This window comes from Bos mutus, unplaced genomic scaffold (assembly GCF_027580195.1).
Source record: "Bos mutus isolate GX-2022 unplaced genomic scaffold, NWIPB_WYAK_1.1 CTG1195, whole genome shotgun sequence".
In the NCBI taxonomy this organism is placed as follows: domain Eukaryota; kingdom Metazoa; phylum Chordata; class Mammalia; order Artiodactyla; family Bovidae; genus Bos; species Bos mutus.
Window position 1 is genome coordinate 20,579 of NW_027218658.1, and position 18,084 is coordinate 38,662.

Sequence of the window (18,084 nt, forward strand, 5' to 3'; positions counted from 1 at the left end):
TGAGCACGTATATGTGCAATGAAGAAGGGTTCCATACGTGATCGAATTAAGGCTTGAGTCTTTGAAAAGAGAATATATAATTCTTCATCTAGGTTGTATAAAAAGGCAGTAACAAAATCGGGGAAAAGGGAAGCAAGGTATCTGGAATCAGTATATATATTACAGGGTAATGGTTGAAGAGACAGAAGAGCATATAAAGCATATAATTCAACTCTTTGTATTGACGAATAGGTAGTAGGTAATTTCTCTTTGATATCAGGGCCGACAATCCCAGCTATGCCTTTCTTGTTGCCATCAGTGAAATAGGTAGGTGCATTTGAAATAGGCTGGGATGCAATGATATTAGTTACTATAAATTTAGTAAATTGTAGGAAGTCCCATAATTTTCCTTTAGGCAAATGGAATGAGATAACATTCTGAAAATCATTTAATGCTATTTGCATGGTCATGTTATATTGTAAAGCAATTTGTAATTCTCTTTTTGTCAAGGGGACATGTATTGCATATGGATTAAATCCAGTTAAGGTTTGTATATGGTTCCTTCCTGATACAATTAGTTGCCCTATTTTCTCAATGTATGATACGATTTTTTTTGACTGTTTAGTATGTAGATATAACCATTCTATTGGGCTTTTTTGAGCTATGATTGCAGTAGGTGAATGTTTAGTAGGAAATATATATAAATAAATAGGTTGGGTATGATCCAGCCGAGTTGAGAAAGATTGTTGAACGTGTTTTTCAACAAATTTTAGTTCTTCTTTTGCTTCTGTTGTTAGCTGTCTAGGACTATTAGGGTCAGGAGGTCCTTCTAAAATGTTGAATAAATTTTGTAATGTATAGGTGGGAATGCCAATGGATGGCCGAAGCCAATTAATATCTCCTATCAACTTTTGAAAATCATTTAATGTGCGTAGAGAATGCATAGAGATTTGAGGTTTTTGAGGTTTTATCTTAGACTCTTCCATAACATGTTCTAAGTAATTAAAGGGTGCTTTCAATTGAATTTTATCTGGCGCAACAAGCAGGCCATGATTTTGAAGAGTGGTAGTGATTTTGTCATATAACTGTTGTAAATAGAGTTCAGATTCCATGGAGAGGAGTATATCATCCATATAATGAATTATGAAAGCAGTAGGATATTTATCTCTAATGGGTTGTAATAAAACAGATATGAGATATTGGCAAATGGTAGGAGAGTTCATCATTCCCTGAGGTAAAACCTTCCATTTAAATCTTTGATAGGAGCCATGTGATTTATAGAAGGAACTGAAAAAGCAAAACGTTTTCTATCTTTAGGATGTAAAGGTATAGTAAAAAAGCAATCTTGTAAATCAGTAATAATTATAGACCATCCTTTTGGCACCATGGAAGGGGAGGGCAATCCAGGTTGTAAGGGCCCCATAGGAATCATGGTATTATTAACATTTCTTAAATCTATCAATATTCGCCATTTTTCTGATTTCTTTTTTATGACAAAAATGGGAGAATTCCATGGGGAAAATGAAGGCGCTATATGATTTTTCTGTAGTTGCTCAGTTATTAATTGTGTGAGAGCTGCCAACTTTTCTTTAGTCAGGGGCCATTGAGGTGTCCATATTGAGGTATTAGATTCCCAATCGAGAGGCAGCAGTGTTAACCTAATGGCCCCCATTAAAAAGGCTCATTCAGAGAAATCGTGGCTTTCGTTTGTTCAAGAAAATCCCTTCCCCATAAATTAATGGGGATATTGGTAATATATGGTTTGATGTAAGCTACAATTTGATCAGGACCATAAGCTTGTAAATAGGATGCACTGACAAAAGTTTTAAGGCAATGGCACCCCACTCCAGTACTCTTGTCTGGAAAATCCTATGGACGGAGGAGCCTGGTAGGCTGCTGTCCATGGGGTCTCGAAGAGTCGGACACGACTGAGCGACTTCACTTTCACTTTTCACTTTCATGCATTGGAGAAGGAAATGGCAACCCACTCCAGTGTTCTTTCCTGGAGAATCCCAGGGATGGGGGAGCCTGGTGGGCTGCCATCTATGGGGTCGCACAGAGTTGGACACGACTGAAGCGACTTAGCAGCAGCAGCCTTGCTTACCCGTTACAGCCTGGAAGGAGCCACAGTCTTACCCCATTCAAGGGGCCATTCTTCAGTTCTAATAATGGAAATGTTGGCTCCTGTATCCAACATACCTGTGAAATCTTTTCCCCGTATCTTTAGAGTAAGCATAGGCTTTTGATGTTCCTTTAATAAGGTAGATAGTGCGGCGGTAAGATTGGTGCTACCAAAACCCCCCTGCCTAATTTTATCAGATGCCCTCGATGGTCTGACATATGGCAAAAGTAATAATTGTGCAAAGCACTCCCCTTTTTGTAAGTATATATTTCCTAATTTTACGACATTCACCATGACATGTATCTCTCCTTCATAATCTTCATCCATAACTCCAGTCAACACTACTAAACCTTTCATGGTACAACTGCTACGTCCTAAAATTAGTCCCATTGTTCCGGATGGGACTGGACTGTAATATCCAGTGGGGATTTTATGAGGATTGTATAATTCTATTAACTCCGTGTCATAAGGACTAGGTATATCAATGCAAGCGCTCTTAGATGTAGCTGCTTGTAGTGTCATAATGTGGGGTCCTCCTTTTGTAGTGGGGCTAGAGGATAGCCCCTTTATTAGTTTCCTTGTTGTTTTTGTTGTACCTCTGTAGTTATTGCATTTCCATCCTTATCGAATTTGGAATGACATTCATTCAACCAATGGAACCCCTTTTACACTTTGGGCAAACTCCTGGGGGCCGTTTTTTTTTTTTTTTTTTTAGAAGTAGTATTATTTTTGGCTTTTTTCCCTGGCATTCGGCATTGTTTTTTCATATGGTTGGCCTTCCCGAAGTTAAAACATTTAGCATTGGTAACCTTTTGCACATTAAAAGTTTCTAGTGTCGCTAATTTTGCTCTATGGGACATAGATCCGATATCTCTATAAGCTTTCCAGTACTCCATAAGAGAACCAGTTTTTCGAATTGGTCTAAGCATGGATTGACATTCCTCATTGGCATTTTCACAGGCAAGTTGTTTTAAAATAATATTTTGTAAGGTTTCATCTTTGATAGATTTTTCAATGGCATCCTTTAATTTTCCTATAAATTGGGAATATTCCTCTTCATGTCCTTGGGTAATCTTAACAAATGAACTATCAGAGTTAACATTATCAACCTTTGCCCATACTCTGCAAGAAATTTCTTTAATGAAATGCAGCATTTGAGGGGTAATATTAGCTAATTGCGTAGTCGTATCAGCCATGGCTCCTGTTCCAGTAAGTATATCATAGGTTAAATTGGCGGGGTTACCATGAGATTGCTGGTCAATCACCATCTGTTGGGCTTCATCATTAACCCACATTTGCCATTGAAGTAATTGTTGAGAATTTAGAATCATCTTCGCTACTTGAAAAAAATCATATGGCATCCAATGATCAGCCCATCCTCTGAGGAATTCTACACAATAAGGAGACGTAGGTCCATACAGAGTGCATGCTTTCTTAAAGCTAGACAACATACCAAAATCTAAACCAGCCCAAGCATTCTGGCCTTGGGCAGGTTGATCAAACTGTATTGGAAAAGCGAAAGCGCAAGCAGGCATCTCCAGAGGAGGATTGAAATGGTTAGTACGAGCAAAGTTAGCAACTGCTGTTACAGGTGGAGCAGAAGGGAAAACCTCAGATTTGGGCCGTCCGTTGAATGAAATGACTTCCACTCTAAGTGGTTTCAGTTTTGATGCATCCTGTATACATATGTCTCCAAGCTGTTTTCCTAGGGATTGTGTCTGATTGAGCATAACATTCTTATATTTCAAAGCACCTTGCATATCTTGTTCCTTAAGCTCATATTCATGTAAAGACTGAACAGTTTCCACTTCCAAATCAATATTATGCCCTTAAATTTGTTCTATGACAGCCCGTATGAGTGACCATGTAACCCACCATTGAGGGGGAACATGGACTCCTTGCCGATATGCTCGCAAAACATTATTCTTAACTCTTTTCCATATGTCTAGATTGAGCATCCCTTCCTCTGGGAACCATGGATTATGTTCCAGTAAAATATGATAGCAGTCGTTCAACTGATCTCTTGAAACATTAACGCCATTTTGTTTCAAAAAGTGATGCATTATAGAAATGAAAGGAATCTTACTGCTATGTTGTCCCATCCTGCTTACCTCTTTCTGCAGGACTCGCCGCTTTGTTCAGTCTTCCTATCAAGTCCCTGTTTGGGCGCCACCTTGTGGGGATTTTCTCCCTGGGACTTGGAAACGGCGAACCTGAAAGAACAACACTCGGACAGTCTCTGCAAGGACTAATTTTATTCCTGCAGTCAAGCCTTTTTATAGGAGCAGGGAACAAAGAGCTTAGAGCATATGACCAGGAGAGCACGTACAAGGCTAAGGTATAATCAGTAAAAGATACTTCAAGGACCAGCGCGTTCTTAATGGCCCATGTGTTTATCTCATGACCCATTTTTCTCAAGCAACGTCTTTAATGTTTAATTGTTAAATCTTGGCACCGAGCATAGCCAAAGGCAGGAAATGTTCTTCAGCAATCAGTACACAATGCCTGGGTACTTCTGGCCCTTCGCCTTTTCCCCAAGGACCTTCTCCTTCAAGGCTATTTTGCACTGTGCCTCCCAACACCTCGTTGTCCATTCAGTACAGCCCACTATACTTTGGGTCTAGCTTTATTAGATGTGTTTCAGTTTCATAGAACCAACTATGATGCCAGCACCCCTCATCCCAGATTGAAGATGTATCTAGAAGTATGACTAAGAAATCATTTTCTTATTCCTATTTAAACACAATGGGCAAAAGTAGCATTATTTGATGAAAGATTTGGTGACTCCAATTCATTCTGCCACCATCTTTTTTTTTTCCCCATGATGAGCCCTTTTCAACCCATTTTCTTGCTCCTAGAGGGGGTTTTGAGTTTTTCTCCCCTAACTTTTAATTAGTGGGCAGGAAAAATAACATTGCTAAACCTTCCTTTGTGTGTCCTTTCCCAAGGTACTTTCACATGATTTAATAAATATATTGTCACTGGATTCTTTCCACTGGGTAGGATGCATGTCTTCTTCTGAAAAACACCAGACTTTCCAATCTGGCCCATAAATACCATCCGAATACCAGCAAGTCAAATTAAATTGATTCTAGTATTCCATCTTAAGGAACACAACTAAAGCTCTAGTCCTGGGAAAATAAGATTTCTTTACCCTCTGCTCTAACTGCTCCACTGGCGACTCACTTTTGTGCCCCATTTTCAGCTTGATCTTGAGCTTACACTGTGTTACCCTGCAAAGCTTGCCCTTCCTGCCTTTGTCACCCACATTTTATTGCTTCAAGCACATATTCTAATTTTGCAGTAATTTTACTGCTTTGGGGTGAAGTGTCATGAAATATGGAGAAGGCAATGGCACCCCACTCCAGTACTCTTGCCTGGAAAATCCCATGGACGGAGGAGCCTGGTAGGCTGCAGTCCGTGGGGTCGCTAGGAGTCAGCAGTACTGAGCGACTTCACTTTCACTTTTCACTTTCATGCATCGGAGAAGGAAATGGCAACCCACTCCAGTGTTCTTGCCTGGAGAATCCCAGGGATGGCGGAGCCTGGCGGGCTGCAGTCTATAAGGTTGCACAGAGTCGGACATGACTGAAGCGACTTAGCAGCAGAATCAGCAGTCATGAAATATGAAAAGATCAATGGATATTGTATTTCTTGCTCCATTCCTGTCATGTTCATGCTGTGAAAAGTGATCCTTGAGCTGTTTAATATATAAGTTGATCTTCATGGTGATTTCAGTCTGGGTTGCTAGTCCCTATGTCGTAGCCTGGGCCAGGGCTTCAGTGATAGGATAAGCAAAGTTCAAATCAGAAACACTGTCCATACCAGGTTTTTCTTGTTGTTCAGTCAGTAAGTCATGTCTGACTCTGCGACCCCATGGACTACAGCAGGCCAGGCTTCCCTGTCCTTCACTGTCTCCTGGAGTTTGCTGAAACTCATGTCCATTGAGTTGGTGATGCCATCCAACCATCTCATCCTCTGTCACCCCCTTTTCCTCCTGTCCTCAATTTTTTCCCAGCATCAGGATCTTTTTCAATGAGTCAGCTCTTCACATCAGGTGGCCAAAGTATTGGAGTTTCAGCTTCCAATGAATATTCAGGGTTGATTTCCTTTAGGATTGACTGGTTTGATCTCCTTGCTGTCCAAGGGACTCTCAAGAGTCTTCTCCAGCACCACAGTTCTCCAGAACCACCAGGTTTTTAAAGAGTGTTAAAAACCGTCCCTACTCTGTGGACTGTCCAGTTCAGGCAGCCTACCAGCTCTGTGATGGGCCATTTATCCTCATGTTCTCCCACTAGAGGCACCTGTGCCCATCACTGTCATCAATCAATCAATCATTGTCATCAATCTGGATCATCCTGGGAAACACAAACAATGTCAGATAGAGATGGAGATTGTGCAGTTTCTGAGTCCACGTGTGTGTGGCTTGTGACCCGAGGTGTCATCTCCTGGACCATAGCGACTACATTCAAAGTCATACTTCCCTCCTCTTTTGTAAGACACAGGGACATTGATATGAACCACCAGTATTTGAGATTTGACTATTAAGTCCTGTCCCATAAAAGGTGAAATTTCAGTACAGCCTCTATGACCAACTTGCCAGACCAAAGTGCTAGTCCATTGGCTACAGCTTGAGAATCTAAAATTCTAAAGGGATGATTCTGGGTAATTTCATGTCCACTGCCACATCACACACATTGTTCATTGGCTGGACTTAGACTTGCCTTCCTTCCTCCATCAAAGCCCTTCTACTGAAATGTTACACTCTTTCAGTCTCAGTCTTTCTCAAGTGGATGAGCAGCACCTTCAGCAAGACTCCAACTTGCTTTTTGAATTTAAAGACCCACATAGTGAGATCCAAATCTTGGTTGCTAGAGTTAGATTATCTTGTGAAGTAGTGTCCAGGGAAGGCAGGGACTGTCACTTATTCATGGATCCTATGAACTCCTCCTTGTGTAACCGTGTTTTCTTCTCCTGCATGTAACTATTTCCTTTTAATCAGCAAGTTCTGTTGATGAGACTTAGCATGCACGCACGCCCCTTCCTTATTTGAATGTCTTTCTGACATCATTCAAGATATCATTGAGATTTCTGATCTTGGAATTATCTGGTGCAGGTCAGTAGTACTCTAATTCCAAACAGTGCCGAGTAGCAGACTAGTTAGGAATGGCCTTTCAGAAGGAGAGTGGCTGAATAGCTCCTTTGGGCCACCTCTGCACCAAATGCCCCACTCAGAGCTATAGCATCTGGCATCTGCCAGGGTCAGCCCTCATTCAGCATGGACTCAACCACCAACACTTCTGTTATCTCAGGAGTGCTGTTCTGGTTGGGATGCTGGTCTGAGACCAGTCTGAGCCATAACTTGTGAATTTCAGCCAGAACTTTCTGCTGTTCTTCCCTTTCAAAAACAGCCTTTCTGCACATGCCTGTGCTCTGATGTGCAGTCCAAGAGCACACCAGACGCAATGTACTTCAGTGATCTATCAAGTCCTTGTGCTTCCTTTCTTTTCTCAAGGTGGACTCAGAGTTAACAGGGGTTTTTAGTATTTAATAAACTTTTCCGTGTAGCTCTAGACCAAGACATACCTAAGGATTTCATTTGTCAAGCTGGTGGACCCTGGATTTTTGCCAGGTCAATTGGCTAACCTTCAAATGCCATTTGTCGAACCACTTTTTTCAAAGCAGGGTATATTTCTTCTTCAGTGCAACCTATTTGTATTATATCATCAATAGCATGAATCACAAAACACATGTGATTTGAGGTTTGGTTTTGTTTCTACTCTCCCCCAGGGAGGCAATACTTGGCTTTGGTAAATGCAAATTAAAACTAAGCAAAGAATAAGAAGTGGAAATTTTAATTAACTATCAAGTTAAGGAAAAAAAAAAAAGAGGGATTTTATTCGAGCCATACTGAGGATTATAACCCAGGGAGCAGATTGTCAGGCAGCTCTGGGAACTGTTTCACCTGTTAGAAGTCAAAGACATAGTCATATACATTTTTGAGAAAAAGGATCATATGTTAAAATGACATACTGATATTTCATGTAAAGTTCACCAGGGATACATTGTCCAGGTAAGCACATAGAAGGGAGCAGCAGGTCACCATGACTCCCAATAGAGCTGAGAAAGAACACTATTCTTTCAAGAAGTTACATTTCTACAACCTAGAGGGGTGGGATGGGCAGGAAGATGGGAGAGAGGTTCCAGAGGGAGGGAACATATGTATACCTATGGCTGATTCATGTTGATGTTTGGCAGAAACCAACACAATTCTGTAAAGCACTAATCCTTCAATTAAAAGATAAATAAATTAAAGAAGTTACATTGTTAACATCAGAAGAAAAAAAAAAAACTGCTTTACAGTTTATCTGGCCCTTCTATCTTTGAAGAGCTCCGGTTAATGTGTAATGTGGGTGGACACTGCATTTTAGGGAGGGAGGAGGCCCAAATAAACAGAAGGAGTTTAATATTTAATTTTTTTTCTTGTCTTCCTTTGTTGTTGTTGTTGTTCAGTCGCTCAGTTGTGTCTGACTCTTTGCGACCCCATGGACTGCAGCACGCAGGCTTCCCTGTCCTTCACCATCACCCAGAGTTTGTTCAAATTCATGTCCATCGAGTTGGTGATGCCATCCAACCATCTCATCCTCTGTCGTCTCCTTCTCCTCCTGCCTCCAATCTTTCCCAGCATCAGGGTCTTTTCCAGTGTGTCAGCTCTTCATATCAGGTGACCAAAGGATTGGAGCTTCAGCTTCAACATCAGCCCTTCCAATGAATATTCAGGATTTATTTCTTTTATATATCCTGGTTAGATCTCTTTGCAGTCCAAGAGGCTCTCAAGAGTCTTTTCCAGCACCACAGTTCAAAAGTATCAATTCTTTGGTGCTGAGCCTTCTTTATGGTCCAGCTCTCACATCCATACATGACGACTGGAAAAACCACAGCTTTGACTATATGGACCTTTGTTGGCAAAGTAATGTCTCTGCTTTTTTAATATACTGTCTAAGTTTATTATAGCTTTTCTTCCAAGGAGCAATCATCTTTTATATTTAATTTTTTTCTTGTCTGCCTTAAAATATGAATTTTATTTCATCAGTTTCTTTACCCTGATCTGCTAGATGCCAGGGGCACGATTTCCCTTTCACTTAGACTTACCGAGAACTATAATTCCTTTTTTTAAAACTTATTTTTGGCTGGGCTGGGCCTTCATCGCTGTGCACGGGCAAGTGGGGGCTACTCTCTAGTTGTGGTGCATGGGCTTCTCATTTCAGTGGCTTCTCTTGTTGCGGAGCATGGGCTCCAGGGTACCTGGGCTTCAGTGGGTGAGGCACGTGGATCAGTAGGTGCGGCTCCCGGGCTCTAGAGCACAGGTTCAATAGTTGTGGCCCATGGGTTAGTTGCTCTATGGCATGTGGGATCTTCCTGGATCAGGGATGGAACCCGTGTGTCCTGCACTGGCAAGTGGATTCTTTGTCACTGAGGGACCAGGGAAGACCCAAGCACTATAATTTCTTATACAAGAATCTCTTGCCTTCGTTCTATCTGAGAAGAAAGGTCCAACAAGTTAATTTGTCTCCTCTCCTGCCCGAGCTCTTCTGTTGCTCCAATCCTTCCTGTGTTCTAATGACGTGGCTGCTCTAACACTGTAATAGTCAGAAGCAGTTACCTTGTTCTGAGGACACAGTGCTAGTAGTGAGAGGATGTTTAGGGATGTGGGTCATGCTGAGCTTGCACCGAGCACAGGATCCCAAGCGACAGACATAACCGTGTTTCTTTAGTGCGTTCACTATTCTTGTGTTTCTGAGTCCTCTAAAGCAAGAGTCAGCAAGCTGTGGCTCTTGGACCAAATCTAGCCTGTAATCTGTTTTGTGCTGTGCTCAGTCGTGTCTGACCCTTTGTGACCCCGTGGACTGTAGCCCACCAGGCTCCTCTGTCCATGGGGATTCTCCCAGCAAGAACAATGGAGTGGATTGCTACCCCCTGGAGTGGGTCCTCCAGGAGATCTTCCCAACCCAGGGATCGAACCCAGTTCTCCTGTGTTGCAGGTGGATTCTTTACTGTCTGAGCCACCAGGGAAGCCCAAGAATACTGGAGTGGGTAGCCTATCCCTTGTCCAGGGCTCTTCCTGACCCAGGAATCGAACTGGGGTCTCCTGCATTGCAAGTGGTTTTTCTTTTTTTTTTTTTAAACTTTACAATATTGTATTAGTTTGGCCAAATATCGAAATGAATCTGCCACAGGTATACCCGCATTCCCCATCCTGAACCCTCCTCCTTCCTCCCTCCCTTACCCTCCCTCTGGGTCGTCCCAGTGCACCAGCCCCAAGCGTCCAGTACCGTGCATCGAACCTGGACTGGCGACTCGTTTCATACATGATATTATACATGTTTCAAAGCTATTCTCCCAAATCTCCCCACCCTCTCCCTCTCCCACAGAGTCCATAAGACTGTTCTATATATCGGTGTCTTTTTTGCTGTCTCGTACACAGGGTTATTGTTACCATCTTTCTAAATTCCATATATATGCGTTAGTATACGGTATTGGTGTTTTTCTTTCTGGCTTACTTCACTCTGTATAATAGGCACCAGTTTCATCCACCTCATTAGAACTGATTCAAATGTATTCTTTTCAATGGCTGAGTAATACTCCATTGTGTATATGTACCACAGCTTTCTTATCCATTCATCTGCTGATGGACATCTAGGTTGCTTCCATGTCCTGGCTATTATAAACAGTGCTGCGATGAACATTGGGGTACACGTGTCTCTTTCCCTTCTGGTTTCCTCAGTGTGTATGCCCAGCAGTGGGATTGCTGGATCATAAGGCAGTTCTATTCCCAGTTTTTTAAGGAATCTCCACACTGTTCTCCATAGTGGCTGTACTAGTTTGCATTCCCACCAACAGTGTAAGAGAGTTCCCTTTTCTCCACACCCAATCCAGCATTTATTGCTTATAGACTTATGGATTGCAGCCATTCTGACTGGCATGAAATGGTACCTCATAGTGGTTTTGATTTGCATTTCTCTGATAATGAGTGATGTTGAGCATCTTTTCATGTGTTTGTTAGCCATCTGTATGTCTTCTTTGGAGAAATGTCTATTTAGTTCTTTGGCCCATTGTTTGATTGGGTCATTTATTTTTCTGGAATTGAGCTGTAGGAGTTGCTTGTATATTTTGGAGATTAGTTGTTTGTTCATTGCTTTATTTGCTATTATTTTCTCCCATTCTGAAGGCTGCCTTTTCACCTTGCTAATAGTTTCCTTTGTTGTGCAGAAGCTTTTAAGTTTAATTAGGTCGATTTGTTTATTTTTGCTTTTATTTCCAATATTCTGGGAGGTGGGTCATAGAGGATCCTGCTGTCATGTATGTCGCAGAGTGTTTTGCCTATATTCTCTAGGAGTTTTATAGTTTCTGGTCTTACGTTGAGATCTTTAATCCATTTTGAGTTTATTTTTGTGTATGGTGTTAGAAAGTGTTCTAGTTTCATTCTTTTACAAGTGGTTGACCAGTTTTCCCAGCACCACTTGTTAAAGAGATTGTCTTCAATCCATTGTATATTCTTGCCTCCTTTGTCAAAGATAAGGTGTCCATATGTGCGTGGATTTATCTCTGGGCTTTCTATTTTGTTCCATTGATCAATATTTCTGTCTTTGTGCCAGTACCATACTGTCTTGATGACTGGGGCTTTGTAGTAGAGCCTGAAGTCAGGTAGGTTGTTTCCTCCAGTTCCCTTCTTCTTTCTCAAGATAGCTTTGGCTATTTGAGGTTTTTTGTATTTCCATACAAATTGTGAAATTATTTGTTCTAGCTCTGTGAAGAATACTGTTGGTAGCTTGATAGGGATTGCATTGAATCTATAAATTGCTTTGGGTAGTATATTCATTTTCACTATATTGATTCTTCCAATCCATGAACATGGTATATTTCTCCATCTATTAGTGTCCTCTTTGATTTCTTTCACCAGTGTTTTATAGTTTTCTATATATAGGTCTTTAGTTTCTTTAGGTAGATATATTCCTAAGTATTTTATTCTTTCCATTGCAATGGTGAATGGAATTGTTTCCTTAATTTCTCTTTCAGTTTTCTCATTATTAGTGTATAGGAATGCAAGGGATTTCTGTGTGTTGATTTTATATCCTGCAACTTTACTATAATCATTGATTAGTTCTAGTAATTTTCTGGTGGAGTCTTTAGGGTTTTCTATGTAAAGGATCATGTCATCTGCAAACAGTGAGAGTTTTACGTCTTCTTTTCCAATTTGGATTCCTTTTATTTCTTTTTCTGCTCTGATTGCTGTGGCCAAAACTTCCAAAACTATGTGGAATAGTAATGGTGAAAGTGGGCACCCTTGTCTTGTTCCTGACTTTAGAGGAAATGCTTTCAATTTTTCACCATTGAGGATAATGTTTGCTGTGGGTTTGTCATACATAGCTTTTATTATGTTGAGGTATGTTCCTTCTATTCCTGCTTTCTGGAGAGTTCTTATCATAAATGGATGTTGAATTTTGTCAAAGGCTTTCTCTGCATCTATTGAGATAATCATATGGTTTTGTTTTTCAATTTGTTAATGTGGTGTATTACATTGATTGATTTGCGGATATTGAAGAATCCTTGCATCCCTGGGATAAAGCCCACTTGGTCATGGTGTATGATCTTTTTAATGTGTTGTTGGATTCTGATTGCTAGAATTTTGTTAAGGATTTTTGCATCTATGTTCATCAGTGATATTGGCCTGTAGTTTTCTTTTTTGTGGGATCTTTGTCAGGTTTTGGTATTAGGGTGATGGTGGCCTCATAGAATGAGTTTGGAAGTTTACCTTCCTCTGCAATTTTCTGGAAGAGTTTGAGCAGGATAGGTGTTAGCTCTTCTCTAAATTTTTGGTAGAATTCAGCTGTGAAGCCGTCTGGACCTGGGCTTTTGTTTGCTGGAAGATTTTTGATTACAGTTTCAATTTCCATGCTTGTGATGGGTCTGTTAAGATTTTCTATTTCTTCCTGGTCCAGTTTTTGGAAAGTTGTACTTTTCTAAGAATTTGTCCATTTCTTCCACGTTGTCCATTTTATTGGCATATAATTGTTGATAGTAGTCTCTTATGATCCTTTGTATTTCTGTGTTGTCTGTGGTGATCTTTCCATTTTCATTTCTAATTTTATGGATTTGATTTTTCTCCCTTTGTTTCTTGATGAGTCTGGCTAATGGTTTGTCCATTTTATTTATCCTTTCAAAGAACCAGCTTTTGGCTTTGTTGATTTTTGCTATGGTCTCTTTTGTTTCTTTTGCATTTATTTCTGCCCTAATTTTTAAGATTTCTTTCCTTCTACTAACCCTGGGGTTCTTCATTTCTTCCTTTTCTAGTTGCTTTAGGTGTAGGGTTAGGTTATTTATTTGACTTTTTTCTTGTTTCTTGAGGTATGCCTGTATTGCTATGAACTTTCCCCTTAGGACTGCTTTTTTAAAGTGTCCCACAGGTTTTGAGTTGTTGTGTTTTCATTTTCACTAGTTTCTTTGCAAATTTTGATTTCTTTTTGATTTCTTCTGTGATTTGTTGGTTATTCAGCAGGGTGTTGTTCATCCTCCATATGTTGGAATTTTTAATAGTTTTTTCTCGTGTAATTGAGATCTAATCTTACTGCACTGTGGTCAGAAAAGATGCTTGGAATGATTTCTATTTTTTGAATTTACCAAGGCTAGATTTATGGCCCAGGATGTGATCTATCCTGGAGAAGCTTCCATGTGCACTTGAGAAAAAGGTGAAATTCATTGTTTTGGGATGAAATGTCCTATAGATATCAATTAGGTCTAACTGGTCTATTGTATCATTTAACGTTTGTGTTTCCTTGTTAATTTTCTGTTTAGTTGATCTATCCATAGGTGTGAGTGGGGTATTAAAGTCTCCCACTATTATTGTGTTATTGTTAATTTCTCCTTTCATACTTGTTAGCATTTGTCTTACATATTGTGGCGCTCCTGTGTTGGGTGCATATATAGTTATAATTGTTATATCTTCTTCTTGGATTGATCCTTTGATCATTATGTAGTGACCATCTTTGTCTCTTTTCACAGCCTTTGTTTTAAAGTCCATTTTATCTGATATAAGTATTGCTACTCCTGCTTTCTTTTGGTCCCTATTTGCATGGAAAATCTTTTTCCAGCCCTTCACTTTCAGTCTGTATGTGGCCCCTGTTTTGAGGTGGGTCTCTTGTAGGCAACATATGTAGGGTCTTGTTTTTGTATCCATTCAGCCAGTCTTTGTCTTTTGGTTGGGGCATTCAACCCATTTACATTTAAGGTAATTAATGATATGTATGATCCCGTTGCCATTTACTTTATTGTTTTGGGTTCGAGTTTATACACCATTTTTGTGTTTCCTGTCTAGAGAATATCCTTTAGTATTTGTTGGAGAGCTGGTTTGGTGGTGCTGAATTCTCTCAGCTTTTGCTTGTCTGAGAAGCTTTTGATTTCTCCTTCATATTTGAATGAGATCCTTGCTGGGTACAATAATCTGGGCTGTAGGTTATTTTCTTTCATCACTTTAAGTATGTCTTGCCATTCCCTCCTGGCTTGAAGAGTTTCTATTGAAAGATCAGCTGTTATTCTAATGGGAATTCCCTTGTGTGTTATTTGTTGTTTTTCCCTTGCTGCTTTTAATATTTGTTCTTTGTGTTTGATCTTTGTTAATTTGATTAATATGTGTCTTGGGGTGTTTTGCCTTGGGTTTATCCTGTTTGGGACTCTCTGGGTTTCTTGGACTTGGGTGATTATTCCCTTCCCTATTTTAGGGAAGTTTTCAACTATTATCTCCTCAAGTATTTTCTCATGGTCTTTCTTTTTGTCTTCTTCTTCTGGGACCCCTATGATTTGAATGTTGTAGCATTTAATATTGTCCTGGAGGTCTCTGAGATTGTTCTCATTTCTTTTAATTCGTTTTTCTTTTATCCTCTCTGATTCATTTATTTCTACCATTCTATCTTCTAATTCACTAATCCTAACTTCTGCCTCTGTTATTCTACTATTTGCTGCCTCCAGAGTGTTTTTAATTTCATTTATTGCATTATTCATTTTATATTGACTCTCTTTTATTTCTTTTAGGTCCTTGTTAAACCTTTCTTGCATCTTCTCAATCTTTGTCTCCAAGCTATTTATCTGTGATTCCATTTTGATTTCAAGATTTTGGATCAATTTCACTATCATTATTCGGAATTCTTTATCAGGTAGATTCCCTATCTCTTCCTCTTTGGTTTGGTGGGCATTTATCCTGTTCCTTTATCTGCTGGGTATTCCTCTGTCTCTTCATCTTGTTTAAATTGCTGAGTTTGGGGTGTCCTTTCTGTATTCTGGCAGTTTGTGGAGTTCTCTTTATTGTGGCGTTTCCTCGCTCTGTGTGGGTTTGTACAGGTGGCTTGTCAAGGTTTCTTGGTTAGGGAAGCTTGTGTCAGTGTTCTGGTGGGTGGAGCTGTATTTCTTCTCTCTGGAGTGCAATGAAATGTCCAGTAATGAGTTATGGGATGTCTATGGTTTTGGGGTGACTTTGGGCTGCCTGTATCTTGGAGCTCAGGGCTGTGTTCCTTGCTGCTGGAGAATTTGCTTGGTATGTCTTGCCCTGAAACTTGTTTCACCCAGAGAGGTTTACAGCGTTATATGGAGAAGAGAAGAGTGAGGAGGGAGTTAGAGGTGACCTGAATGAGATGGGATGGAATCAAGAGAGGAGAGAGTGGGCTATTCAGCAATCTCTTCCTTATGTGCACTCCACAACTGGACCACTCAGAGTTGTTCACAGAGTTATACAGAGAAAAGAAGAAGGAAGAAGGTGCCAGAGGTGGCCAGGAGGATAAATGGGTGGAATGAAAAGGAGGAAGACAGATCCAGCCAATAATCAGTTCCCTAAGTGTTCTCCACCGTCTGGAACACACAGAAATTCACAGAGTTGGTTAGAGTAGAGAGGGGTTAGGGAAGAGACACAGGTGACCTAGTGGAGAAAAAGGAGAGTCCAAAGGGAGAGAGAGCAGTTAAGCCAGTAATCTCGCTCCCTAGTGAAAAATGGGTCCTGAAGATTGGGTTCTTAAAGGTACAAAATTGGTAACAAATACATAAAAGCAAAAATTTAAAATCTAAAGTAGAGTTTGGAATTTCAAAAATACGATGTTAAAGAAAAGAAGAAGGAAAAGAAAGAGAGAAAAAATGAACAAACAAAAACAAACAAGGTCACAAAAATTATAAAGAAAATATAGGTACAAAATTGATAACTAATACCAAAAAGCAAAAGTTAAAAATCTAGAGTAGAGTTTGGAATTTCAAAAATACAATGTTAAAAAGAAGAAGAAAAAGAGAGAGAGAAAAAAAAAAACAAGAACAAACAAGGTCGCATAAATTATATATAAAAAAAAATACAGGTACAAAATTGATAACAAATACCAAAAAGCATAAATTAAAAATCTAGAATAGAGTTTGGAATTTCAGATATACAATGTTATTAAAAAGAAGAAAAGAAAGAAACAGAGAAAAAGAAAAAAAAAAAAAAGGGTCACAGAAATTATATAAAAACAAAAACAAAAAAACTATAGGTACAAAATTGATAACAAATACTAAAAAGCTAAAATTAAAAATCTAGAGTAGAGTTTGGAATTTCAAAAATACAATGTTAAAGAAAAGAAGGAAAAAGAAAAAAAAAGGTCAAAAAATTATTTTAAAAAAAAATATATATGAAGTTTGCTTTAAAAAAAAATAGGGTCTTTTTGTTTTTTGCAAAGTAATTGGTTATAAAAGTGGAAATTAAAGGAATAATAGAGGACTTAATTCTTTTTTTTTTTTATAGGCTCACTTGTGCAGTCGCACTGAGGGGAGGTAGGGAGGATGCTGCAACCAAACAACATTGGCGTGTGCTCAAAGTGCCTCAGCCACACTGGATCTGCCCCCGTTCACGGTGCGTGTAGCCTCTCTGCCCACGCTGCTCAGGCTCTAGGTTGCTCCGCTGGGAACCATCCGTGGCCGGCCCTGGGCTGCCTGTACTTCCCAGGTCCAAGCCACTCAGGTTCAAGCACTCGTAGTCCTCAGAGGTGCAGACTCTCAGTTGGGCCTGAGTTTTGTGCCCTTCCCAGATCCGAGCAGCTCAGGTGATGAGGTGTTTTGCGCGCGCGATTGCTGCAACTTATCGCCTCCCCACTGCTCGGTTATCTAGTTGTGCACCGGTACACCTTCTCAGGCAGATGTTGACCGTCCAGACCCCCCAAGAAGTTTTAGTTAGCAAAGAAGCCTGCTTACAGTTTTATAGATAATGTCTCTCTGGGGCTGCGATTGCCCCCTTCCGGCTCTGGCTGCCTATCACCGGAGGGGGATGGTCTGCCGCCGGCTATCTCTGTTCAGTCCTTTGTTCTGTGCGCGGGCCTGGCGGTGTCATAGGTTAGGGCTGGCTTTTTGCGTGGTAGATATCCCACAGTCTGGTTTGCTAGCCCAAATTATTTCGCTCAGATAGTGCTCGGGGTATTCAGGCCAGATTCTTGCAATGCAGCCCGCGCCACGCCTCCCTGCCCAGCCCCCGCTTGCTAATGGCGTATGCAGGCGTCTGCGCTGCTTCTCCGCTGGGAGAGTTACCGTAGGGCTCGCAATGTGCGGGTTTTAATTGTTTATTTTTTTCCTCCCTGTTATGTTGCCCTCTGTGCTTCCAAGGCTGGGCACAGATTTGGCAGTGAGAAGGTTTCCTGGTGTTTGGAAATTTCTCTCTTTTTAAGACTCCCTTCCCGGGATGGAACTCCATCCCTCCCTCTTTTGTCCCTTTTTTTGTCTTTTATATTTTTCCCTACCTCCTTTCGAAGACTTGGGTTGCTTTTCTGGGTGCCTGATGTCCTCTGCCGGCATTCAGAAGTTGTTTTGTGGAATTTACTCTGCGTTTAAATGTTCTTTTGATGAATTTGTGGGGGAGAAAGTGTTCTCCCTGTCCTACTCCTCCGCCATCTTAGCTCCTCCTCCCCTGCATTTACCAGCTGAGTTAC

General features: G+C 40.5%; 1 long non-coding RNA gene across 1 annotated transcript in view; it reads right to left on the reverse strand.

The window, feature by feature from the left end:
* The window catches only part of LOC138986763 (uncharacterized), a 19,034-nt gene extending 973 nt beyond the window's left edge, over positions 1–18,061 (reverse strand). The window contains exons 1-2 of the long non-coding RNA XR_011463426.1: positions 17,896–18,061; positions 4,213–4,314 (exon numbers count right to left, since the gene is read on the reverse strand). This is a non-coding gene — a long non-coding RNA (uncharacterized lncRNA). The remainder of the gene's footprint in view (positions 1–4,212; positions 4,315–17,895) is intronic.
* Positions 18,062–18,084: the final 23 nt, after the last annotated feature.